General features: G+C 48.0%; 1 protein-coding gene across 2 annotated transcripts in view; it reads left to right on the forward strand.

Annotated features, from left to right (window-relative positions):
• Positions 1-964: 964 nt before the first annotated feature.
• Positions 965-27,450, forward strand: part of FOXP1 (forkhead box P1) — a 391,149-nt gene continuing 364,663 nt past the window's right edge. For both annotated transcript variants that reach the window (XM_064453468.1, XM_064453467.1), the window contains exon 1: positions 965-1,059. The gene's annotated coding sequence lies outside the window, so the exon portion shown is untranslated. The remainder of the gene's footprint in view (positions 1,060-27,450) is intronic.

The raw sequence follows: 27,450 nt of genomic DNA on the forward strand, positions 1-27,450 counted from the left end.
GCCCCTCCACGGGAGTCCCGACGGCGCGGCAGCTCCGCGGGTCCACTCCGCGCCGCCCCGGGGGGAGGGGGCCGTGGGCCAGCGCAGCCCCCCGCGGAGCGGAGCCACTCTCAGCCCGGCCCCCGGGCCGGTCACTCCCGCAGAGCGGCCGGTGCGCGCCGCTGCGCACCCGCGCAGTCTTTCTAAAAGCAGTCTTTGCGCTAAGAGCGGCGTGCGCTGCCGGGGGGGGGGGGGGGAGCGCAGGCTGCGCCCGGCGCGCCGCTCCGCGCAGGTAAGGCGGACTCCGCGGGCACCCGCGGAAGGCCCAGCGAGGTTCTTCACCCCCCCCCCCGGCCCCCCGCGGGGGGCGGCTGCGGAAAAGTTGCTCGGGGGGCGCGGCACTGCCCTCCGCCAACGGGGCGGCCCCGGTCCGCCTGCCCCCGCGCTGAACTCACCCGGGCGGCGCGCAAGGGCTGCGCAGGGGCGCGCAAGGCTGCGCAGCGCGCTCCGCCGCCACTTTCGCTTCACCCGCGGGGTCCGCCCCGCCTTCCCGCGGCCGCTCCTCCGCGGAGCTCCGCGCCGGCGGGGCCTCCGCCCCCCTCCCCCCCGCCCCCCAGCGCCCCCAAAGCTTTTATTATTTAATTTTATTTTTTTTATTATTATTTTTCCCTTGCACCGAGCCTTGTTTACCCAGCAGGTGGATGTGACGTCAGAGACTGACAACAGCAAAAAATAACAACATCTCCCTCCGCGGGGGTGTCGCGGGACGCCCCCGGCCCGCCCGGGCGGGCGGCGGCGCGGGGCTGCGCGGGGCGGGGAGGGGGCGCGGGCGGCGGCGCGGGGCGGGGGCGCGGCGGGGCGGCGTGCGGGGCCCCGCGGGCGCGGCGCCGAGCGGAGGGCTCTATTGTTATTTACCGAGCGGCGGAGCACGCCGCCGCCGCGCCGCCCGGGCTCGGCGTGCCGGAGGGACGGGAGGGAGGGAGGGGACGGGACGGAGAGGCAAACCCGCGCCGCTCCGCGCCGCCGCCCGCCCGCGCCGGGGCCGCGCCGTGCTGGGCAGCGGCAGGCCGAGTCCTGCGGGTGAGTCCGGCCCCCCCCCGACACTTTCCCCGCTCCTCCGGGGCTGTTGCACTTTTCCTCCCCCCCTCCCCAACCCCGCCGGCCCCACGTGCCAGGGGTCCCCCACCCCCTCCTCCACCCCATCCCGGCCGGCGCGGGAGCGGGGGGAGCGGGGGGGTGTGGGGTGGGCGGCGGTGCGCGGGTGCAGACCCCCCCCCCCCCCCTCCGCTGCCCGCATCCCTTATCCGCCCAGTTTGGAAACTTCCCCCCCTCCCCCCCACTCTACGCGTACCCTCCGCGGAGAGTGGGATGCGGCGTCCCCCCTCCTTGCACCCCCCCCCCTCGCGCTTTCCTCGTGTTTTCCGCCGGGTCCCCCCGCGCAAGGGGCGCGGAAGCCCCAACTTCAGCGCTCGGGGCAAGAAGTTGCGGCGGGGCCGAGCCCCCCCCCCCCTCCTCCCCCCACGCTCCCTCCACGCCGGGCCCGGCCGCCCCGCTCCCCCCCCCGCCCCTCCCGCAACCCTTCCCCGGCACCTGCTGCGGCTTTCCGCTCGCGCAGCCCCTTCCGCAGGCGCGGAGCTCCGCGCCGCGCATCCTCCCCCCACCCTCCGCGTCCCTGGGGCTCGCTGAGCCCATCCCCCCCCCCTTTTTTTTTTTGGGGGGGGGGGGAGAGACGAAGTGTCTGAATAAACATCCGCGCGTCCCCAGCCCGGCGCAACTTCTTGCTGCGCGGGTGCGGACCGCGCATCCCTCGCGTGTCCCGCCCCCCCCACCCCGCGCAGACCCGCGGTGCGGAGCCTCGGGACGGAGCGGCGGTTCGCTGCGGGCCGGGGGCGGCCGCCGGTGCCCGGTAAGTAGGGCCGCGCCGCGCACCTGCCGCCCCGCGCATCTCTCTCCGCGCAGCGCCCGCGCATCCCGCCTCCCCCGGGCAGCGGGAGGGTGCGCGCCGCAGGCGGCGTCCGAGCGGCGTGTCCGCGCCTTTCTCCTCCCCCCGCCCCGTGGGGCTGGTTTGGTTTTTTTTTTTTTTTTCGGGGGGTGGTTTTAAATTTTTTTTTTTTTTGCCTTTTTTTTTTTTTTTCCCTTGAAAAAGAAAACCCCAGCCGCGGCGCGGGGCGCGGGCAGGGGCGCGGGGCGGCCCCCTCCCCACCGCCCCCCAACTATTAATTATCCGGCGGCCCCGGCGCGGAGAGCATCGCCGGGCTGGCTGCGGAGCGCCTCGATTTTAGCGAGTCTTCCTTCTGCCACTTCGCTGTAATGATTTTAATTGCGTGTTTTTTTGCTTTGAGCCAACTAAGCCGAGTGAGATTACTCCTATTTATTTTTTTTCTTCCCCTTTTCCCCCCCGATTTCCCCCAAAGGCTGGCAGCAGCAGCGCTCAGACCTCCCGTACCTACCCGAGGTATCTGCCGCCTGCGAGCGCTCTCAGAGCCGCTTCTCTAGAGAAGCTGGAGCCCAACTTCTGTGCTCAGAAGTTTTAAGGTTTCATTTTTAGTAACTGTTCTTTGAGTGAGTAATGTATGTATACTGCTTGTAGCGTGTCGTCTACACAATGTAGCCTGCTGATTTCTAGGGTGCTGGACGATCCTAAATATTAAAGCGATTCTCTAAACTGCGTTTCCTTTCCATATAGTTTTTCTGAACTTGCGTTTTACCTGCTTTGGGCAAATATTGATGTCACTAATGACGGTTTCTTAATTAGACAAAGTTTCAAGAATGTCGTCGAAGAAACTTGCTGCTTGTGCTGTTGAGCCACGGTTTGCTTTAATATTTTGGCGGAGGGAGAATAGGCATTTCACTCGGTTTAGGATTATTTTTACAGTTTCTGTTACTGCTGAGAAGCTCCTACTTTTTGTGAGTTTGAGAGAGCCTGAAATAATGCAAGTTCTCAGAGAAGGGAATGTGGGCAAGGAGGGACCGTGCATCTTTGCAGCTAGGTTTGGGGGAAGGAGGGGAGATCAGGGCTACCGGTTTCAATTTCTCTCCTCTGAATGTTTTTCCCCTGCACATTTTATTTGAACTATCTCACAACCGTGCTGAGTGGACCGGGGCGCTGGGGTAGGAAGCTCTTCGCTAGTTACCATTCAAAAGGTGTCGGCTAAAATCTCATTGCAAAAAGGTATTGTAGCTTTAACATCTCGCATTGGCAGCATTCTTCCCCCTTAGTCTTTGGATTAGTCATTGTATGAGAGACAGAAAAAAAAAAAAATCACTTTTTTTTTTTTTTTTCCCCTGGAAAAAGTAAAGTAAACAGCCTCCAACAAGTGAACCTTGACAACCCAGATTAAGGAAGGCAGGAGAGATCAAACAAAGCTGCTGCTGGGCTGTTGTCAGGAGCTGCCTCACTGAAAGCTCTGGACTATTCGATCAGGCAGCAAGGCTATATGTTCACTTATGCAGAAATGGACCATTACAAATGCTGATCTTTGTTGTGAAACCAAAGGATAACTCTGAGAAAAATAACTACTATTTCAAGGGAGGCTTTCTGCTGCTTACGATTGTGATTGCAAAGTTAGGGGTTTTTTTGTGCATGGGCTGGGTTTTGGGTTGGTTGGTTGTTGTTTTTTTTTTTTTCTCTTGAGTGATAGTGGTTTGGGGCGCGTTGTGTACACTTTCAGAGAGACTTAGGATTTGATTTTATTTATGCTGTCTAGAGCTGCAGAGGAGAAGGCGTTTCAGTAGCGTAATGTTGAAAACCATAAAAGTTCTGTGGAATTCAGCTTTTATTTCTGGATCTCTGAATTGTAAGGAAACATGGATTTTTTTTTTTTCCCTCTGTCTGTGAGTGCTGTGCTGATGGATAATAGAGGAGTTTGGTTGTGATTAAGCGTTGTATGTTGTATGTCTGCATTCCTAGAGTTTAGAAAACTTGTAATATCTTTCCTTCGAATGTGTCACCAATCAGGCAGGGTCGCACCTTATTTTTGATATGCCAAGATTTTTGCAAAGCTGTGTATAACTTGGCTTCATGGCTGTATTTGGGAGACTCTTTTACCGTGTAGTTTTTTAGTGGAAATAGTAGTAGGGAATATTAAGAGATACTTGATTTTACTTTAATAAACATTTTGGATTTAAGTATTAATCAAACTTAACCGGGGCAAGTTAGGTTATTTCTGTTGCTTGACAGTTTCATGTTTGTATTCAAGCACTTCGCTGCAAACTCTACGCGTATGCCCCCTCTTTCATTTCTTTAAAGTATTCCAAAACAATGGAAATATCTATTAAAAAAAAAAAATCTGAGGAGAAGGCTGTTACCCTAATGTATATTAATCAGGAGGCAGACCAAGTGCACATCTACTGAAGAATTAAGAAATCCAAAACCTTTTAGCATAAGCATTTCTTTAATTAGCAGTGCAGATCACACAATAAGTACTTTATACTTTTTATAAGGTAAGGTTTCATAACCATCCTGCATAACTTATTATAAAGCCTCTAGATTTTTATGGTATATGCTTTAATTAGACAATAAAAAGTATGTGTGTTAAACATGCACATGTATGCTCTTAAGCAATTTTGGGTAACGTGTAATGTTTTTTAACATCTATAACCGGTTTCTCCTTAAATCAGTTCCACCAGTAATCGTAACGCAGCTAGTTTTTGTACTGGTGAGGGAAGGAGCAGGAAAGTTGAGCAGAGAATTATGCATTGGACGTTATTGCACAGCATATGCTGCAATATGCTTTTCTCTTGGAGTGCATCACCTTTTTTGAAGAGCTAAAATTTGCGGTATTGTCCTTGGTATGATATACTGTAAACATTTGTAGCTCCAGAATTATTCCTGTTTCACGGCATTGTAAAAATTAGGAAAAAGGGCTGGTAGTAAAAAGGCAAATTTATGGAATGCAGCTTAGCGTTTAGTATTCGTACCGCTTGTGGTCATTTATGGGGAGAGATTGAACTGGATAATGTAATTCCTTTTGTGAAATATCTGTTGAGCATGTGTTTGTATATCAAATGAAATAACATATGCACACACATATGTAGGATATGTATGTAAAATAGTTATTTCTGCAAGGCTGTCCGGTTATTTATAGGGCATAATGATACCTCTGTCATCTTAAATTTTCTCTGAGAAGCTTTAATAAATTTAAATAGATTATATGCTGTCAGAAAATAGTATAAATTTTGTTTACGATTCACTTGCTTTAAGGTACTTACACTAAAGAAGCTCATTTAACCCCAAGACTGAGTAGCATTAAGTGGTGAGAGGAGTCTGCTGAAGAGCTGCTACTGCCCTTTGCTCTTGTGATAATCTTAAATTACTACAGTTTAATTGCAACTTCAAGGCACTGAGCTGAAATATTTTTATGCAGCTGAGACAGGGCTGAAGAAGATGTAGTGAGCTTTTCGCAGGTAGCTGGACTTCTCTTTGGGGGCACTGTGTTTGTCCAGGCCTTGCCTGCCTTTCCGAGCGCATCCGGCACCGCATCGTGCGTGTGCATGGACGCGGCGCCGGCGCCCCGGCAGGGAGCTTTGCAGGGGATTCCCACCCCGGTGGGAGCAGGATCGGGCCCCGCCGTAGTCAGGCAGCTTGGGTGCACATGCGTTTTGTTTGCTGTTAGAATTCAAGCTTGCGTTTGAACTAAGTAGCGTGTTGTAATGATTCCTCAAATGAACCTTGCTATCGGGTCGCTTCCCGGCGAGCCTCCGCTGGGGAGGCAGGGTGGGAAGGGGCTGGCAGCTGGAGGCAAGGACCAGGGGGTGGTCAGCAGCGCGGGGGCACGGGTGACACCCTGCTCGGAACATAGAGCTTGTGGGTATGACGTGGTCTCCGTGCCCCCAAAGACGAGTTCAGGGTCAGTCAGCCCCCCTGGCCGCACAGGGCCTGATCCAGAGCACGCTGGCATCAACCGGGGCTTCTGCTCGCGTTGCTGCCTTTGGGCTTGGCTTCAGGTCTGTGCAACTAACCCGTATCGCTGAAACTTTTTCTCCCTGCACCCCGCCTCCCGTGTACAGTAGCGGGTTTTCACACCCGGCGAGCGGTTCAGCGGAGGTACGATATGCGATAGGAGCCAGAAAGCATTTGCTAAGTGCAATTTAAGAGACGTTGTGCACTAGAGACCAGCAGCGTCTTCGCGACTGTTCTTAGAGGTCCTGGCAACCAAACTTTACTGAAATGCTTAGAAAGGTATGGCCGGGCTCGGAGTCCTTGACTTCATGCCATTAAGACATGCATAAGTGCTCGGCCGTGCTAAAGCACAGCGGTTTCTAAATCGTGAGTCTGATTGTTTTTGCGTTGGCCAAATCCTTGTCAAATGTCTTGTTGCAATAAGAAATGAAGATCTTGTGTTTGCTAGAACTGCTTGCTGTTGCGCTGACAGAAACGCTGCTCGCAGCCTGCTGCTCGCACAAACTACTGTGCCGATTGATTCCCGCAGCTCGCGGTGCGTTGGGAATTGCAGCTACCGTAGGTAACAAGGTGAGGCCAATGTATATAGAGGGGAAAAAAAAAAAAAGTAGGCTAGAATAAATCAAGTAGTCATTAGAGGAAAGACTTGATTGTGGGAACTCTGCAGTCTCTTAATTTAAAAAAATAATATATTTTGGGCTGTAGAGGAATCAGCTGTTCTATTTTTAGGAGATCAGATATTTGTTGGTCGGGATGTCTGGAGTGTTTTAACATGTGCTCTTTTTTCTTACTTCAGCTTTGGAGCTACCAAGTCAGAGAAGCTGCTGGCTCTGTTCGCGTGCAGCCTTCTTTGCAAATATGCTCTAGGGTTTTGTCTTTCTATTCTCCTGGCACTGATCTCTTCCATGCATGCAAGTGAGCAGGCTTATGTGTAATGGCTGTTTGTGTGTGGCAAGTATCCAGAATAATCTTGATAACTTTTTGTTCAGCGCCATCCTGAAAGTGAAGATAGCATTCTATGGAAAATGAGCAAAGAGAAGAGCATGGGCAAAATCAATTTCTCTCCAAGCAGCGTCTGGTACCTGAAGAGGACTAAATAATTTTTCTCCTCTCGTTGACCCTCCCTGTGCTGTTTTAAAAACATCTCCATTTTAGTGCCTTGAAATTGCAATTAAGTTGTAGTAATTTAAGATTATTGCGAGAGTGCAAAGGGCAGTTGAAGCTCTTTAGAAGTCTCATCTCAACACTTAATGCTACTCAGTCGGGGGGTTAAATGAGTTTCCTCAATGTGAGTACTTAAAGTAACTAAATCGTAAACAAAATTTATACTATATTCTGACAACTAATAATCTATTTAAATTACATTAAAGTATGTGTGTGAAAATTTAATTAAAGACAGAAATACTGTCAAGCCCTGTAAATATCCTGACAGATCTACTGAAATGGAACCCATATCGTAAAATATTTACATATATCTGATAGGCTACAGCGTTTCTGGGAGTGCTATCCTGAAACTAATTGTGGGCTTTTTTCCTCCCAGTTTCCCGTTCAGTTGCAACGGTCTCGGAAAGCAACACAAATACCCAAAACATTTTATTCGGATGATTCTCCAGTGTATTGTTTACTGCTAATCGCGCTCTGTACAATACTTGTCACTGTTGTGTTTTTATTAGAAGTGCCTATTTCCTCAATAAGTTAGTTTGGCACTGCTGTTAATTCAGACGCACACTGAAAACGCAGGCTGCTTGTGTGGCGGGATGGGGTCGTGTAGTATTTGCAGCGTGGCAGCGCTGCATGTGCAATCTGTAAGTCAACCTTCTTCTGGATGCCTGGCCCAGAGCACGGTGCTGCAGGGTCTCTTGCACTGTTGGGACTGTTGATTTAATAGATATTTTTTTTTTAGGTAGAAAGCACTTACGGCCTTTTTTCCAAATTTTTGAAATACATATGAAAGTGTTTCCCAAAGCGCTGGTGTGTGCGTTGGCTGCGCAGGACCCTTCTTGCTGGCGCAGCCACGGTGCGTCTCCTTTGCGGTGCGTGGTCCAGGCTGCTCTCAGGGTGAGGAATGTTTTGCCCTGGGTGAAACTGGGTCTGGCTGAAACTTCAGCCAAACTTTGGTCCTTCGTAAAACCCACCTGCTGGGATTCTGCCTGTGGCCAAAGGCAGGTGGTTTTGCTGGGAAGGTGAAGGATGAGCCGTGCTTTCTCATCGCCCGATGATGGGTCTGGGCAAACTCCTAGCTCTCCTCGGCTGGGGTGTACGTCCCCGGAGCCGCAGGGTCGCTGGAGGAGGATGAGGATTTGGGCATGGAGAGAAGGATGCGATGGGAGCGTGGCGCTGGGGAGCCCTGGCCGGGCCAGGCGCTTGGGTGCTGAGCACCGACAGCCTGACAGAAGGTGGCACAGTTCAGCAGGTTGGCTGGAGCCTCTAATGGCACTGTTAGTTTTCCCCTCTTTGCCAGACATTTCCCTTCATGTTGGATCGGAGTTTTAGCTGTACTTCCCGATCGGTCTTGTCGTCTTGTTGCTAACAGTTAGGGTCAGGTGTCTTTCCTTAGGCTCTCCGCAGTCTTGGTGTTGGTGTCCCTCCCCCAGCTCCTAGCCTAAGCTGTTTGTTCATTAATTAGTAGATCGGGCATATTAACACATCAGTAAACCGGAGCAGTCAGACTTCCCAAGGCATCTCGGGAAGCCCTCTCCGGTTTTATGTGACCGGACATGCACTATTGCTGATTTAGATAGCGGAGCTGATGATGCCAAAGTGTTGTTAAGAGAGAGATAAATAGAGAGCGCCCAGCAGTAAGCAGAATGTCATGTCTCTATTAAAAAGCTTGTGATAAAGGAAGATAAAATGGTGAGGGGGAATTGCTGGTATGTTCAGAGGAGCCGCTAAACATCTGATCACAAAAATCAATGCCAAATTCCCTTTCCTGCAAAACGCTTGCCCTCAGAATTAATGTCTGAGCCTGGGTTTGATTGCAGCGAGCGCTGGAGCCCTGAAAGGACTTTTGTTCTTGCCAAAAAGGCGGCCGGGGGTTCTCAGGGATTCAGGAGCTGTCTGAGCCGGGACTCAAACATCCCTCCCCGGTTCCCTTTGAAGTGACTGCCCCTCTTCCGCAGCAGCACGGTGTTCCCGGGATGCTGATCAAGTTGTTCCAGGCTCAGGCTGGGGCTCGTCGCTCCGTGCTGCCTCGTACCTTGATTTCCCCGGCGCTGTGGCCACCTGCGTTTCTGTTGGTTCCCGTCCAGAGCTTGGTCCTTGGCTTCACGGCAGAATAACAACGATGCAGGTTTTTATATATCTGAGCCTTTTTTTTCCCCTCTGCTGGGTGCAGAGGCTTCTCTGCAGAAGTGAAAAATGTAACTGATTATAAAGAAATGAGTGGTCGCAGCAGACGAGAGGGGAGTGGTATTAATTTTACCGGCTCTGTAATGAAACATGCAGTAAAACGTTAAATCATCACAGCCTTGTTTGCTGAAAGGATGTTAATCATTCCATTAAGAAGGATTAAGTAATTAACTGATATTTCTTCAGAGTTAACTGATACTTCTTCAGAAACTAATCTCAATTTTAAAAAGCATCCTTCCTGGTGTTGCGCAGTGAATGCAAAGTTTGTGTTTGTCGTTCTGCCTCTGGAGAGCTGGGAGGTGAGCGTGAGCGGGACACCTCTTCCCAAGAAACTTCTGGGAATGCCAAGGGAGCAGAAATAGGGTGGGGCTTTTTTTTTTTTTTTTTTTTTGCAACTGAAATGCAGTATTCTAAAGGCCTTTTGATTGCAAGGTTGTCTTTTATGACTTTTGTCAGCTGGGCCCGTTGCAAGCCTTACTTCAGGAGTAGTCTGTTTGGGATTAAGAAGTTAAAACCGTCTTGAAGTGTTCATCTTGGTGCTTGCATTTTTACTTTTTTTTTTTTTTAATAATAGCTTTTATGTTGTAATAGTAAGCTTGCTGACGGTGAGTCATGAACTCTATCTCCCATGAACCTCATGACAAATTTTTGTTAGCTGGTCAGCCAGCTCACTTAGCTTCTCCAGCCCCGTTCCCACGTTTCATACTTGTGCTGCAAAGAAAAATTCCATTAAAATCAGTGGTGTAAATCCTCCTTTCCACCTGTGGCAGAAATCCCCTCAAAAGCAGCGGCAGCTCAGGGGCTGCGGGGCGTCACGGAGCAGCTTCCGACGTTGGGCTGTTCGGAGGACATCGAAGCTGGATTCGGCAGGGAAGAGCCAGGACCAGGGCAGGATGCGGCCGGCAAGGCTTTTGACGGTGGCTGATGCTCAGTAAGGTCAAAAGTGCATTTTGGAGGGGGTGCAGATGGAGGAGCAGGTGGGCAGAGGAGAACAATGACAATATTTTTCATTGTTTTGTTTTTGAAGGATCAGATTCAGGCCCCCGGCCGGTGAGAGGTGCAGGGGCTGGGGAAGCATCTGTGTTAGCGCTTCTGCATCCTGTGCTCCCGAGCTCCCTGCCTTTCTTCCAGGGCTTGAGCCGTTTTTTGCTTCGATGGGGAACGTGGAATTTGGCATTAACCTCACCAAGTTGCTGCCATTTCTCATATAATGGCCCCAACTTCTAATATCGTAGTTAGTGATACCGAAACTATACCCAAACCGAGATTTTCTAAGTGATATGAATTCTGCCTGGCAAATAGCGTAATACAGTGGCACTGATTGCGTTAGTATTGATACTTTTCTGCTTTCATAACTGCTCTACTTTTCAAATAGGGCTCCTTCAGACAGTCTCATGCAAACTCCGTTGATCAGTGTACTGCAAATTATTCCTCCCCCTCAGGTGAATTTCATAGATGGGTGTATTTCCATGTGTAGTATGTGAGACAGACAGATTTTGCTCTGGTTATGTGGCCTAAACCCCAGATACCTCTGTTGAAGTCATGGGAGCTTCCTTGGGTGGACCGAGTTAAAAACAAAAAATCAGTTTGGCTCAGAGAATAAAATTTTTGAATGTTCATGCATGTAACATAGTAAGAATCTATCTGGATGTTGGTACAGATCATCGTAGCCTATATCTACTTTAGCAGATTTAGAGGAGAGATTTTTCTCAGTAAGTTTTGCAATAGTAATGATGTGTTAACAAATTTGGTAATATATTTTAATCAGAGAGTTGTGTCAGGGACCCCGTCCTGGTTGAATTAAATGAGTGCTGGGAGAAGGAGGCTGTGAAATAGCTTGTCGGAAATTGTTTGTGTTAGTTTTAAATGATACGCCTGTGTGTCGATGTTCAGGTGATGTATGTTAGGTTCATAAAGCTCCCGAGCTGTACGTTTGGAAAAGTGAAAATGTATTTTTCAGTGATAAATTACTTGATACTTGAAAGGCTTTGAAGGAGGAATGTCCAAAGTATGCAGCAAAATTACTGTTTGTACAAGTATTTTAAAGTTACTCTCTGGCTAACCCACCTGAGTTTTCTGAAGGCCAGTAGTGTAAGGAATGGTGGTCTTATGCAGGAAACCTTCCTAATCTGTCATTTCAGTTACAGGATTTAACTGAGAATGGGAGAAACCCATCTTCCTACATTTTAGCTGATGTCCTACCGTGCACATTTGTCCTGTTTTTTTTTCTACACTGCTATAAAGGCAGTGTCTACAGCACACAAAAAATACTGTTTCATAAAAGTTGAAATGGCACGTTACCTGTGAATTAAACTACAATATCTTAAGCCTATCCAGCATATTCCTAGCATTAAACAGCCGGAGAATGGCTATTTCCTATTTATTCTTCAGATTGGCTGCAGTACAGTCTTTCTGGAAAAGGGTCCTTGGCCGGTTGAAGGGGAAATGTGATTTTTGTTTTTTGTTTTTTTTTTTTTTTTCAGCGAGTGCTTTCTGTTTGCCGAGGAATTGTGATCGTGCAGAAGCATATTGTACAGAAATGGAAATTGATTAACTAGGATTTTTAAGCATTATAATAGATGCTGTTAGATAGAGGCACGCTCGTAGAGAGGTAAACTAGTAAATCTGAGCAAACTGAAAAATAGTAGCTATAGGCGTCTGGCTCTGTTATCAAACTTGCTGCATAAGCCAGAGTTTATGCACTGTGATAATGCTAATGACCAGCAGAGCCAATGATGCATGACTGGAGGACATCAGTGGTATAATCGGAGAAAGTTATCAGGTTTTTGTCATTAAATATTAGTGATAAATAATACACTTCATTTTGAGTAGACAGGACGTATTTAATTCTGATGTGGAGAGTTTCAATTTAATAAGGGGCATTGCTGAGCAAAATGATAATCTTTTGTAATTTAAAGGGAAAAATAAAACTGCATTTGTTTCAGCATAATCTCCTGGCGGCCACCCTCCACTGCTCTTTGTCTTCACTGGTGTCTGATGGCGAGGAATATCTTTGCAGCTGTTTGAGATGGCTGTTTATAGAAGGGTGTTTTATCTAAGTTATTAGTTGTGGAACACAGAACTAATCACCTGAGACCAGGATCAAAGGGAATCTGTTTTGTATAAAGTAGATATCTGCTTTCTTTTTCTGCTTAAAAATGTGAATATTGCAGCAAATCTAAACTGTGTGCTCCATGCAGTGGTTCCCCTAGAAAACAGTCCACCTGTCCAGGCGGTAACGGGAGGGAAGGGACAAGGACAAAAGATAGAGAAAAATTAGATCTTGCTTTGCAAGTTATCTTTTAAGTCTGTGGGAGAACAGGGAAGAGAAGTGTAGCTTAAACTGAAGAAAGAGAGATATTAATAGTCTCTATAAAGGACAGTTTGCACCAGAAGAAAAAAAAAAAAAACAACTCTGGTTGGCTTTTTTTAGTGGAACAGGCTAACACCCAGTGTAAATCTGTGTCATTAACTGAAGCAGTGCGTGATATTTAGAGCATTGCTTTTCCTCTTGTGAACCTTTGCCTGCGGAGGCTCGTCCCCTGGGCTAGAGGCAGATGCGGTACAGCATCCTCCTTACGGAGACCTCGCTCACCAGCTGCAGGACTTCTGCCTGTGTCAGCCCCCGGCCCCGTTTAAGCAGATACCTCCAGTTTTGCCCAGCGCGTGGCTTTGTAACGTGGCCAGGATCTTCCCACCACCCCTCGGAGTCGTGTTCGAACGCAAAATCTCAGCTTGAGTTTCCAGAATTAGATGGCACAGCGAGTAAACACAGCGTACTTGCCAGTTCTCACATCCTCTTTTGCAGCGAGTATTGCAGCAAATCCTGCAGGTTTGACTCATCTCTGAAGTTCTTCACTGATTTGAAGCAAATCTTGTCTGACTTTTGAGAAAGAGCTGGAAGTCTGGCCGCGGCTCCTGGGCACACAGTCCTTCCGTGCATGAATGCAGTATGCTCGAGCCAGCCTCTGTGTAAACTTGGGCAGCTCTGAGCAACTTTAGCTGGAGTTATATGCCTGTATCTAAGGGTGAAATTTGGCCTGCAGTCATCCTTTATTGAAAGCTTTATGGAAATACTTTGTTCTTGCTATGCACAAATATTTACATTCTGGTGGGAACATTTTTTTTCTCTCCATTTCTTCCCCCCCGCCCCCCCCTCAGCTCTATGCCATAAGCACAAGGAGGGGGTGGAAGGTATTATACATAATGCCCTGTTGGTTAAAAAATAATATTCAGGTTTTCAACTGGTATTTCTCATAGGTCCAAAAGGAAAAATAAGTATTTGCCTGTATTGGAAGCACTGTCTACTCGCCTGATAGCAGCGAGCTATCTGGGGTAGGGTGGGGTTTCTGTTTAATGCCATGGGTGAGTTGGAAGGGAAGGGCATACAGAGCAGAAAACTTTCCCAGGTAAATAAAAGTAGTGTCAGGTACAGCCTCTGTTTTAAGAACCGTGTGTCTTAATGTTTCTGTTCCTCGGCGTTGAATCACCTCCGCGTGTCAACCTCTGCCTGGTGGATGCTCTCAGCAGATTGAGGAGGAGGACACATCGCTCTGCAAGTGCATTACAATGGTCCACACGTGTGCCGTGACTCAAGCGTGCTCACAACTTCATGACATGTATCAAATGAGAATTGTTTCCTTGGAAAGCCGTTATCTTCTTTGTTTTTTTTTTTTAATCAGATGAAGGCTGACGCTGCTTTCACGGGCTATTTGACAGTGTGCTTGGTGCTGTATAGAATGAGGGCTTGGTTACGTTGCAGCTTAAGTAGGTTGAGATCTGTCTGCTTGTCCCTGGACACTTCCCATCGTGTCCCCTGCGCTTCACCTGATTCTGCCTGACCACAGGGTGAGACCGCGTGGGAAGCTAGACCAGCAGAAAACCCACTTAAGCAGGAAAAAAATGTTTTCTGCCAGTTGAGCATCCTCATTGGGCTCTCTGGATTCAGGGCCACCCCCTTGGTAAGTGTCTGGCCTCTTGCTTGGCTTTGCTGCAACATGAAACCTCTGGCAGAGGCTCTTTGCCTGGACCTGCTCTTCGCCTCTGGGCAGAGGGGTCCTCTTTGCCCAGCCGCCCTGGGGCATGCTCCCAGCAGTGCTGCTGATGGGACCAGCCCGCCAAAGCTAATGCAAGTATGGGTTTTCATTTCATTGTTAATTTAACGGTGCTCTTGTGTGCACCTGGCATTGTGTTTTCTTTGGGTTTTCTTCTTCTTTGTTAGCAGGAGATGATGAGCTGGTCCAGAGGCTGGCGATTTTTGATAAGGGCACTAGCTGCTGTTGTTTCGTGTTTTTTATAATAACTTATCTGTGCAATAAGGAAACACAGCTGCATATAAAACTCGGATAAAACTGCATCTGGCCTGCTAGCTAACTTTTGACTTAAGGAACAGAAGCTGGTAAGGAAATGTATGGCCTGAGCTCAGTGACGCCACACGGCTTTACACCAAAAAGGGTCTGACCAGTAGCCTCTCTTCCCTCAGCGTCACTCAAGATGTACGTGTCGGGTATGTTGTGGTCTGAAGGTGGCCGGGAAGCGCGGGTGCCAGCGCCTGCCCGTGCAGGGACAGCCGGGCGCAGAGCCGCAGGCTCCGGCTGCGGAGGGGCCGCCTGCGAGCCCAGGTGGTGGGAGCCGGGCATGGACGGTCGTTAGCGTGGCGCGGGGCCCGCTCAGGCTTATACTGGGGGTTTGAGTAAAGCTTTAAATACGGTTTATGCTTTTATTGCTTCTGAAATGGGTGCAGGTGCATGTTAGCAGGAAGTGAAACTGGAGGAGCCCTGAGGGAGCCTCGCTCCAGCCGTGCCAAGCAGGTACGGCCTATGAGTGTTATCACCTTACTGATAATCTGGCATGGTGTTGGCGTTCGCACGTGTCCCGGGGATTATGGGGGTGAAGTCATGCCGCAGTTTGGCAGGGACCTAATCCCTCTTACCAGGCGGTACGGGCGGGCTGTGCCGCTCGAGGTCCGTCTCCCTCCCCACACTGGGGCAGCTTCTTGCCCGTGAGAGCTCGGCTTGCTTGGCCGTCCCCGTGCGCCGACGGGAGGGGATCGGTGGAGTGTTTCGGGAAGGGTTAGCACCATTGCGGGGTGTCCCTGACTCTCCTAACCGGTGCCTGCCGATGGGGTGGGGTGAGGCTGCTCCGTGCCACGTGTGTTTTCCTTCAGACCTGATGGATAACTTTGGCTGGAAGCAGCGGGAATGTCGGCGGTGCGAGGAGAGGCCCGGTGCCCGCTGGACGGGGCTGCACCCGCGCGGCTCTCGCCGCCGATGGCGAGCAGCCCCACGCGCCGGAGGAGGAGGCTGGCTGCGTCGCGCCTGGGGAAGCGAGACCGAGACCAGCACCCAGCTGCCCGCCCTGGTGTTGCACAAAGTCGTCTGCCTTCTTCAGCTGACGGCCCCGTAACTACCCGTTTTTGCATTGTCTTGTTGAGGAATTTGAATGTGCAGTCTGTGAAGCGAGGCATCAAAGCATTCACCCTCACTTTTAATTATTACCTTTAATTTTGGAAAGGTGTAGCAGTCAGAATAAAATACTTTGTAGGAATAAAATACTTATTATCCACTTTTCTTTCTCCTTGGTTTGTGCCCGACGTGAGTTGCCAGGTCTCCCCAGGGGTGCCTGATGTGCAGGTGAGCAGAGCTGCGGTCCTGAACCGCTCCCGTTCTCGCTCCGTCTCTTCGCCGAGTGCTGAGGTTTCATATTCTGCATGTGCAATTATACGTACTCCTAAATATTGCTCACCTGGTGTTAGGGTTATTCACCGTTCGTTCTTATGTGTCAACACCACATCTGATAGGAGCCTTAATGGCTCTCCGTGTTTCTATATTTTTCCCTCTCCTCCTCGACCCGTTGGAGGGTTTGTTGAAGGGAGAGCCCGAGGCAGCACAGTGCTACCAGGGTATGGGCACTCCCGCTTAGCAGGCTGCGCACACAGCGGGTGCCTGGAAAATGCCCCTCCGAGTCATTATGAATTAAGCATCGCAGACAAAAGCAGAGATGAAGCTCTGTGAGAAGACCTATGACTTGATCCAAGAACTATGTGTTGTGCAAAGACGGAGGGAGAAGCAAACTCCTCACCCGAGGCATGGAGGCTGTGGTGCTCCTGCCCCGGGGCGCTCTGGTGCAGCCCTCTGAAGGCTGCGGAGATCCCACCCGTGCCCCAGCCAGTGCCTGTCACTGCAGTGCTGCAGCCCAGAGACCCCGTGCAAGCTCAGGCTGTTGGCGGTGAACTTGCCCGTGGTGGGTAGCAGCTGAATCTGGCTGTACAAGCAGTGAATTTCCCAGCAACTAGCTAGCAAGAAAATATTGTGGGTCTGCATGTATTCCCCACACCTGGATGTGCTACGTTTGTTACCATCAAGGTAAGTGAGGTAAACCCCGTTTTTCTCTAGTATGGCAGAGCACTCTTTACAAGTGAACTCAAGTTTTACTCCATTTTTCAAAGCAAGGCGGCAGCAGCACCTGTGAAGGTGTAGCTGTGATGACAGCTGCTACTGCCGCAAGACACCGCAGGGCTTGTGGGTTAGCGGGGTTTTGGTAGGTGGCCTGGAGCTCTGCTGTGCAGCGGTGGCAGCACGGCTCTGCCCGCGCACCCCGTGCACTGTGCTGGAGTGCTTGCGTCGCGATGAGAGTTACTTCATGGGACCCCATCGATAAATGAAGCGCTCCCTGGAGACCCCGAGGGTCCTGCCTCTCACCCCACTGTCCCTGGGGACTCGACGTGCACCGTGTGCCTCTGAATATGTCTGCTGCGTGAGCGGGAATGTGCAGGAGGGGTTTGAGACTTCTGGATGGCAGAAACTAGTCTGAGGAGGAGAAATTAATAGGAGAAGGCAAATGCAGAAATCTTGGGTCTGCACGGCTCGTTATCCAAACCCACCATCACGGCAAAGAAATGGGAGAAGCCTCCATCGGTAGCTGGGATGCCCGATGCTAATGGTGTAGGGTGCGTCTTCCAGTCTGCACTGGAAAAAAAAACAACCCCAAACCATTAGGCAGTGGTTGATTACTTCATGGTTTTAAATAAGTGTTGTATTGAGCGCAAATTAAAAACAACCTTGAAACTTCACAGATTCGTAAAACTGTACACTGGGATTTTAAAAATTACCTCCATTGGAATCCTGGAAGCATCTGTTACATAATTAATGCACTTTAAAATATATTCTATTTATGATTAATCCAGGAATGTAGCGTGTGCTAGTTAAATGTCTGGATCCCAGGGTGCAATGCGAGGAAAGAAATGTAGTTGTAATCTATTTGACAGTTATAGGAAAGGACATTTGCTACAAATAAATACATTTTCCTTAGTCTTTTTATTTGTCGGGGCCAAGTTATGTCTGTTGTGCTGGGTTTGTTGACTGGTAAATGTTTTGAGATTTATGCTGATAATTTTGTAGATTTACTGGAAAAAATAACTCAAGAATAATTAGGGAGATTGACCATACAGTAATGTACCGCATGTGTGACAGCATTACTGGGTTGATGATCTTGAGTATGGTATATGCAATTAAAAGTGCTAAGGCTCAGTACTGTGAAGCTTCTCAAACACTCTCCGAGATACACAAATGCTTTAGGCGATGCATGTTTCCCAAAGGATAACTTGCCAAAGTTACTGGATGCCTTGAGTCTCCTCTCCCGATAAGTATTTCAGGCTGAGACCTCCTGGATGAGAGTGGTGGAGCAGGCACAGCAAGCACAGGTACGACTTGACAGATGTCAGCCTGCACAGGATTTTTTTTATAAAGAAGGTTTTGGGGACTCTGTAGCCTTATTTTTTTTTTTTTTTTGGAGGCTCTTGAGTTGGCATCCGGCCACCGGGTCCTGGAACAGTTTCTGGCATCGCATTTCCTCTGACAGATTTTTTCTCTCTGCCCTCTGTTTCTGTTCCCCCTTTTTTTTTTTTCCCCTCCCCTTCATCTGACCACTGTCTTGTCAGGTTGGTGCAGGATCAAGCCGTGTAAACCTCTTTTATTCTTCCATCTTATTTTCCTTAGTGTTTTGTAAAAGTCTGCAAGCTGTTACGATTGCCCATCGCGCTGTAGTGCTCCAGGGCGGCAGTCCCACGTTGTGGTGGGCTGTGGGTGGCCGCGGGTCCTGCGTTCCCCTGCTCGCCTTGGGCTGGCTGAGCATTGTGGCTGCAGCCGCGAGAGCTGCACGGTGCCGTGGAAGCCTGTAAAAAGGTCCCTTTCCAAATGACTATGTCTTTAAGCAAACAATCCTCGTGTGTGTTGGCTCAGGAAGCATTTTGAGATTGAGGGCTGGAGGTCCCGTTGCACCTGGTCTATCCTGTATCGCTGCTGGGTTATTAAAGGGGTTACCCGTATTGGAACCGTACGTGCGGTTTGACGTACCTGCCTGCCATGCTGCCGGCGGCGTGCCGAGACACAGCGCGGTGTGGAGGTTGGCACCTGTACCTGTTGGGCTCTGCCCTAGCACCCTAGACCTGCAGTGGAGACAAGATAGGGATGGGGAGGGAGCAACAGTTGTCTCCCACTTGCCTTCGATGCCTCCGTGCCCGGCTGCGTGGTATTTCGGCACCGTAGCCGGCGTGGGTGCTGGAGGCAACGCTGCAGATCGCCTGTTGCAGAGACGTGCGGGGCGTACGGCAGCCTGACTCTGCTCCGGCATCCTCTCCCCGAGGCCGTCGCGTTGCCAATACTGGGAGCGAGTTACTAATGAACTCGGCTTTCCACTTAACTATCGGTTGTGCTAAATTCTTTCTGCACTTCAGAGTCCCTCACGTCCCTTCAAAATGTAATGAGGGAGGAGCGAGCCTGGTTTTGTGAAAGACGGAGGCTCTGTAGCCTGTGTCGAGAAAACTCTTACCCGTGGACTGTGCTCTTGGCTCTTCCTCGCCATTAATCTCGATGGCAACGTTACTCCTGACTTTTCCAACCGCATAATGCGAACCCTTGTTATCTTTGCAGTATAAAAGCGTACTCAGCGTGGGGTTTTCCTTTAGTCCTGAAGAGAGATGGATGTTGAGATATGTGTGTGCAGACTTTTTGTATTTCTAGCAAATTGGGACCAAAAAAATTGATTACTATTGGTAACTTAATTTTCTGCAAACTAAAGAGCCCCAGAGAGTAACCTTAATTTCAGAAGCTCTTTGTTTCTTTTTTTTTTTTTTTTTAAACAAAGAATACATTCTAGCTGTATTTCAGTGGTCTAGGGTTTCAGCCACTTTCTTTGATACCAATTTGTGTGAAAGCAGTTGTGTCGGACAGAAGGAAATGATAAAATCTACGAATTAAGGCAAAGGATGAGAAGGGCAGTGGGTAGCATGAAGTGGGGATGTGTTCGGGTCCAATGAGTGTTCCTGTGAGCGGACCCCGGTTCCTCTGCTCGTTACAGGCCAGGCTGGCGATGTTTGGCAAGTTTAATGGATTCGGGTGGGTGGCTGATTAAAAGCAAAGACTAAGATTTTAGGGAGAAGCAGAATCTGGTGACGACAGTAGTGCAAGTTTATTTTTAGTACTCGATTGCATTTGAGTCGCTAGCATTAGAGAAACTTCTTAGCTCACATTATACTGCGAATTTCTTTAATTTATTTTTAAAGTGGAAATTTTGCAAGCTGACGTTTTGCAGCATGCGTAGTACGATTTGGCTGACAGCATTGTCTGGCAAAAGAAATAACCAAATTATTATTCAGTCATGGGTTTTTAACAGCCGCAAAGCAAGTGGATGTTAACTAAATGATGCAATTTATTCCCTTCCTGCTTATTGCCAGCTTGCCTATTACAGAGAGACTGCCAGCTTTAAATAAGTGGTACCCAGATGGTAGTCGCATGACGCCCACTTGGTTACAGAGCCTAAGCAGGGAATAACTCGGCAGCCACTACAAGCTGTGGGTCAATTGAGGGGGAATGCCTGTTGCTTCACAGTTTTGCATATGTAAATCTGTTAATGTTATGTCAGTATTGTGCGGTCTAAACACAAGCATTGCCTTTCTCTGGGGCCCAGATGAACTTGGATCGCCGCCCAGTTAATGAGGAGCCGAGTGCGGAGCGGCAGTCGGAGGCTGCCGCCGCCGTTCGCTTCCGCGGCGTGAACTCGCCGCTTCCCGGATGCTCTCCTCCGGCAGCGCTGCCCGGGGCTGGCCAGGCCGGCCGGAGCGGCGGGGCGGACGCCCCCTCTATTTTTAGCCCCGGCACGGAAGAGGGTTGGCTTGGCCCGGCTGACGTTTTCTTTCTGTCTGCCACACTTCTGCGCTCGCCTTCATCGACTGCAGATGTGGCGCGCAGCCGCCTCCGAGAAGTCATGAACTGTGTCGTCTGCGCCCTTTAACAGCCAACATCTGCTGCGGCCGCCTGATGGAAGCGGCATGGAAACAATTTTGGGGAGAGCGCTGAAGTTTGGCCCTACAGATGATTACTTTATATTAATTGCATCGAGATAGTTACTGTACGAGTCGGGTTTGAAGCTGAATTCCACCCGCTCCCCCCCTCCTTTTTTTTTTTTTTTATTATTGTTTTAAAAGCAGTAGTTAAAATTGTTTGACATGGGAATGCTTTTTATTGTTGATCATTTCTGGTTCTGAAAAGTTTATTACAATGGGTGAAAACAACAACCAAAAAGAACCTGTAAAAAGCTGGGGCTGTAATATGCTTAGAGGCTAAAAAAGTACCAATAGTGTTGATTTAACCAAAGAAAATGTTCCTGGAGGTATTGTAAATTTTATGTGCCAGATGAAAAGCATTAAGTGTGTTATTTTTCACGAAGGAAAAACATTCTGATTTTTAACCATTTTGTAAATTATATTAATGCCGTGATACGGCTTTAAAAGTCTTGGGTCTGTTCCAAGAGCGCTCGCCCCATGAGCAGGTCCCGTGGGGGCGTGGGTCGGGGGCCCTGCCTGGAGCAGGGTTGGGTGCAGGGACTCAGCGGGCAAAAATCAGTCTTTTTGCCCAAAAAGTGCTCTGTCGTCCATTTTTTTTTTCTTCCCCCTTTTCTTCTTTTTTTGGAAGTTACAAGTGAGCATTTTAAATGCAGCAAGAATAAAACTGAGGGAGAAAATAAGCTGCTTTGGAATGTAGTGGAAAGCTGAGACGCTTCAGTATTTTATCTTTATTTTGCTAATTATTTGTCATGGAGATCTGAGTTGATTCCCTGAGATTTCTTTTAAGCCTCTTAAGAGTCATTTTTTTTGGATAATGGTAATTTTCCTCTGCGTGCTGTTCCCCAGCGAGAGTGTTGCAGTGCTGTTTGCTGGCACGGCCGGGGAGATACGCTCGAGGTTCGCAATATGGACTGGAAAGGGGAAAAGTGATGAGGGAAAAACCAAAGGGTGTGTAAGCACCGTGGGGATTGCGTGGAGGGTTTATAACTTAGAGGCAAGTCTGTCATCCCCATCACTTGGGCTGGGGTGGGAATTTTTCCAGCAATTGTCCTTTTTCATGGAAATTTAGTTAGTGGTTGTTGAAGAGCCTGTAGCAAATTCTTATACAATAAAGGTAAATCAAGCTAGGCATTGGTTTATACGTGATTTTTCAGTTCCCTATATTAGCATGAGAACTATAGCTTACCCTACTGAAAACTTAATTAGGCAAACAGAATGCTATGTTAGCAGACACTTAGAAACCCAATGTGCTCAGGACTTGATTCAAATCAGTTAATAAGGGTTACATTAGGTGTTTCTAATGGTACTTTCCGATTTTTAAAATAAATGCTGTCTCTGGTAATAAGCCACCCACACCTTTTTGGGTAGTAATTTAATTGAAAGGCTTGATTGTGCCCATTTGGTCGCAGAGGATCCCTTCTGCTGTGAGGTGTGTTAATGCAAGTGTCTCCATACCCCTTGTATTTGGATGCCTGATGTAAAGCCCCTATAGGAGAAAACTGGGATGAGAGAAGGAAACAATCTGTTGTGGAGTATACTCAGAAGAGCCAGCAGACACAAGCAGAACAAATCTTCAGAGTTAGTGTGGGTGTAGGGGTGCGTGCATGTTTGTATGTAATGTATTTAAAATGCCAATAGCTTATGCCTTTTGAAGGCTCCAAATCATAGCTGTCATATTAGCTATACCATTTCCAAAAATAATGCCAGGAACAGACTGATACTGATTGTTCAAAAAAGCATCATTATTCTGTGATACTTTTTTGGGCTTCTAACATCCCCACTTAAAACAGGTGTTCCCATGCAGTGTTCCTCAAAAATCGTTTGCTGAAAGGATTTTGATTCCAAATTAAAGGTATTTTCTTAGTGTTTTTCCTTACAGAGCACAGAATGACAATGGGAGGGGGGAGGAACCTTCTTATTTTCTTTCTTACTCATTTCAGCAAATAATCTTTTGGAGAAAGGACATTAATGCAAAGCCTGTGAATTTAAGCTGCCCGTTGGAAGTTTGGGACTTGGTTATTCCATACCTGATGTTACACCGTCTCCTCCACGTCTGTGCGCTTCTGTCTACAAAGTGGGAATAGGAAAAGTTGCCGTGTTAAGAGGCTGCTGGAGGATTTAAATAATGCTTGTGAAGTGCTGAGGTCATCTAATAAAGGACATTTTGATAATAAAAAGAATCAGTGTCTTCAGCCACTCTCAGCCTCAGAGCGAGGGCTCTGTTGGTGTGATGTAGGGGGTCTGTGGTATTTCTTAACAGCGATTTTGTACCGTTCTAGCTGAACACAGCTGGTTTTGTGCCACCAAGCAGAAGTGTCAGTGGTTGCAGACTTTACATTGTTTTTTGAATCTGGTAAAGCAGCATTTATTTGTTTTTGGTGTTGATACTGATCATGGAACGTATGCCTTCTTAAAATTTATTTTAGGCTGGTGTTCATGTGACAGGCCAGTAAAAGTGTGTGTCTGTGTTGGGTATGGCAACCTTTATTTGGCAAAGACAGCGGAGACTGGTTACCCGGTACAGGTAGTCTTGCCAGAAAATAAGTGGTGCAGCAGTGTGTGTGGCGGGGGAAAAAACAACCCAAACAAAAACCCAAAACAGAGGAGAGTGCATAAAAACGCTGTTAGCCTGTCGTAGTTTTTCGCCTATCCCTAAACAACGGAAACGTTCAGCACTAAGAAGCGCTCAGAGTAGAGCTTGAGAGGTCCTTTCGAAGCAGAAACGTTAGGGGGATTCCCTGAGAGAAGATCAGATAAGATAGTAAGTGGAGGATTTAGGCGGAAAAGTGGTTTGGAATTGCAAATCAGTGGTTTGCCCATAAGTGCTTTGGGTTGGCTGTGGTGTTTTCTGATCATATATATATATTTTTTTTCCAAAGATCTTGAGTAATTTTTCAACCCTGTCTTTAAGCTCTCTCAAAAAGGTCCTGATTTTCAAAGGCTGAGGATGGTTGTTCACTCCAGAGCTCTGCAGGCTGATGTGAAATCAGTGCCTGCTCTCTCCAAGCTCCTGATCTCTGTCTCTGATAGAGCTCCTCACTTTCAAATGCTTTAGCATAATTCGTTACTTTCTTGAACACTGTAGGAGGTTGAATAAATACAATTTCTGCACTATGTATACATAGATATATGTATGTATATATAAAGCAATGAAACTTGGACATGCTGGGTGTTAAGCAGCTCGCCAAAAGCAACAGGAGGAACCAATGTCAGAACAGGACTTAAATTTTTATCAGTTGCTCACTGGTGATCCCACAGCTGGGCAGGATCCAGCTGAGCAAACTGTGATGTGGTGACTGTTCTGTCTCTTCCCACACAATGTACTTATATTGTAAAATATATATTAAAATATTTAGGGAGTTGGACATATTTCATGTAATGACTGGAGGATGGTAGCTTGTAGTGTGTCATTCGGATCAAGCCTTCTAGACCATAGCCAGTTCTTTCCTGATGTGAAATGTGAAGTCTCCATCTAGGAAGAAAAAACCCCCATTTTCTAAGTTCAATAAATCTACCAACACCTGGCTGCAAGAGAGGTAAGTGGGGTTTCGGGGGTTTTGTTTTTCTTACCTATTGGTTTAGCTTGGAGGAAGCAGCTGATCTGCGCAGGGTAGGAACAGAGTGGTTTTACAGACAGCACCAGTATCCAGCTGACGTGTTTGCCCTGCATCCCCAAATCACCTTCAACACCTACTGTCCTCTTTCTAGTGGCCGAAAACCTACAGCTTCATTTCATCCATGAGGCAGTCAAGCTATCTCAAAGCATTGGCACTCTCAAGACTGAAGATACTGTTGGCATAACACAAGTATAATTACTGTCAGTATAATCAACAAGGATTACTGGATTGATCTATCTTTTTTTGTTGTTGTTTTTTTTTTTTTCCCTTCAGATGTTTAAGAAACCCCAAACTTGCATAAGAGTACATAACTTGGTAGAGTTCCCCATTGCTGGAGGCATCCTTCTGAGCTGGAGCTTGGCTTCCCCTGGAAGATGTAGGATCTTGCATGCTGTCAGTCTAGATTACGGATATGGTGTTGCCAAACCATAGGTATAATTACAAGGAAAAGATGCCATTGATCACGCCGTCTTGTCCAGCAAGGCGCTCCCGCAGCTGAGCACGGCGTGTTGGCTGGGGAGCAGGCAGAGAGCTGCCGGCAGCGGGTGCGACAGGAGCAGGGGAAGAGAGCGTCAGCAGCAAGGAGGATGCTATGAAACAGTGGTAGTGATCTGGGGCTCGGGAGATGCTTCTCGTGAATCCTCCCTCCGTGCTAACTTCGCTGCAGTTAAAAGCTGAAGAAGGTTTGGTCTCCTTGGTGATTTGGGTGAGGGTGAAACCAGCTTTAATCTTTTTGGCTAGAGTCTAAAATGAAGGTACAACCTTCTCAATGCACTTGGCAAAGAAACATGTTTCTTACAGGTGTAGTTTTGTTCTTTGTCCTGTGTTCTCTTGCAAATGAGCATCCCCCCCCCCCCCCTTTTTTTTTTCTTTTCAGTTTTAACACGCATATGCCTCCTTTTGGAAATCCTTTTTTCCACCCAGGCACCTGCATTTCAAGCCTCTATCATGCAGATTCATTCTTCTCTTTAGACCTGTGCCACGCTGACAGGCCTAAGGCTAGAATGTGCTTTTTATCTGTGAAGGTTTTCTCTTGCACTTTCACTTTGAGTAGGTGATACTTTGAGGTGAAGGTGAGGGGCTGTGGCATGCTGTTGAGAGCCAAAACCTGGTTGAAAGTCAGACTGTTCCAGATTCGGGCGTACCAAAAGGTTTGCATGTCTGGATGAAAGGAAGAGAGGTGTGGATTCGGAAAAGGGTTTTGCTTGAAGAGAGACTTTTGAGCTTAATTTCTGCCTTTGCTTTTGTTTATGGAAATGCACAAAATCTCAAGAGAAAGGTTGAATTTTGGGGTTGTCTCCTCATAGTCTGTGTTCTGGGTTGTTTTTTTTTTTATGCTGGGCTAGTGTACAAACAGTGGTCCTGAACATCACAGGAATCCAGATGAGAAGAGGAGCCTAAAAGTCATTGGTTATGCATGCACCAAGGTTGCATCAAAAGTTCTTTTTGAGAAATACGGCCTTTTTATCAAATCCTTACGGCACAGGCACTATGCCTTGCCATCTTCTGGACTGCCCCAGGAGCATGTTCATTAACTCCCACCGTCTTCTGCATTAGCGTTGGCTTCTGTGCTCCATTTAGATTTTCTTTAAAGCATTACATAAACAACTGTCGTGTAAATACAGGCATTTGTAATGGTGCTTTTAAATTAAAAAGACTCTTGGATTCATGCAAGTAGACACATGCTTGCACAAAATAACTTTTGGCTTTCCCCTAACACTTTTCAGAATAATTTAAAGGAAGAAAAGATTTGCAAACAGTTGTAAAAGAGCCATAAAAAACTGTCAAATACCAGACCTTCAGCTAATTGTAAACTGTTTTGCACTTGGAAGTCATACAACATTGATCTCATAGCTGCTTCATTAAGAAGGTGCTTCTCTGTAGCACAGGAGCTGCTTGCTCAGGTAGCCATGAGCAAAAATAGCAAGAGATATTGGGCTTCTGCTATGAATGCCCAGTATAAACTAGAATAGCTCCAGGCAACTGAAGCATTCTGTACCAAAAAGGAAGGCAAGCATTGCAGCAAGCTGAACAGCAAAAACCTACAGAGCTGAAAACTTCTTTTTCTCTTCTCCCAACAGCTTCACCCTAGAAAAGGCACAACAATTCCAGCCCTTCGTGGGCAGGCATGGCGGAGGTGGGGCGTGTTTCGGGAGGACCCGTTGGCACAAGAGGATGCAGGGGATGGGTGATGAGTGCAGTAGTGCCTGTGGGCTTGCTCTCTGACTGACTGGCCTTATGGAATATGTGCTAATCTTCAATTTTCAAAGGGAGACATGGAGGAAAAAAATCTTTCCTGGACAGCGAATTGGCTGACATTCCTGTCCAGCTGGTTAGTTGCATCTTTTTTTTTCAGTGTACCAAGGAAGACGAGCACGGTCAGCTTTTTCTGGTTGGGATTAAAAAAAAAAAAAAGGTCCTTTAGACTAGATTGGTGGAAAAACTTTTCTCTGGACTTGGCTCTAATTCTGCAGTTGGGTGATGTTTTGCCTGAAGAACATGCCTAGCTCTTTGAATTTTGTCCTTCCGGTGCTGCAAACTGGGGTGTCTGCCTCAGGGAGATATTAATAGCAACCTACTGGGTCTCATCTGTAGCGTGTTCACTCTCAGTCTCTCACCTTTAACCAGTTCCTAAAGCTCTGTCATTAAATCTCTTTAAGAAGGGAAATTCTTGCCTTTGTGTGTTGGTTGAGGTGATGAGCGGTTGCCTACCATCTGCTTGGTCCATGACTGAGTCAGGCTGTCAGAGAGACAGAGCTGAAGTCAAAGGGACTTTATTTCAGGCTTCTCTGCCTCCTCTGGGTTAGCCATGGAGTGGATTCTCTTCCCATCTGTTCCTGAACCAGAAACATCCAAGAGGGAGGACTGGGGATTTTATCTGGCCCAGCCATTTCCTTCTTGATTTCCCACTTTCCTTCCCCTGCAGCGATCCCATTCTGATCCCTCACCTACAGCCATGGGTATGGGATGTAGCTCCCTTTGCAGTGATTCTCCCAGCTGCTTAACAAGGGGAGAGAAACCAAAGTGTCGTTGCTTGTCCCTGGTGAATTTGGACATCACCTGTACACGCCCAGTTGCTGGAAGTTCAAGTCCATACTGGCGGTTGAACGTCTTGGTTTGTAAGCGTTGATGTGCTACGTGGGAGCCGTGGGGACGGTTAAAATCCTGCATTTGCCTCAAAAATAGCATCAGCTTTTCTGTGAAAAACTCACATGTGAGTTACCTGGCAGCAGGTCTCTGTGCTTACAGAGTCTGGCTTGGGT

Source organism: Phalacrocorax carbo, chromosome 6 (assembly GCF_963921805.1).
Source record: "Phalacrocorax carbo chromosome 6, bPhaCar2.1, whole genome shotgun sequence".
NCBI lineage: Eukaryota > Metazoa > Chordata > Aves > Suliformes > Phalacrocoracidae > Phalacrocorax > Phalacrocorax carbo.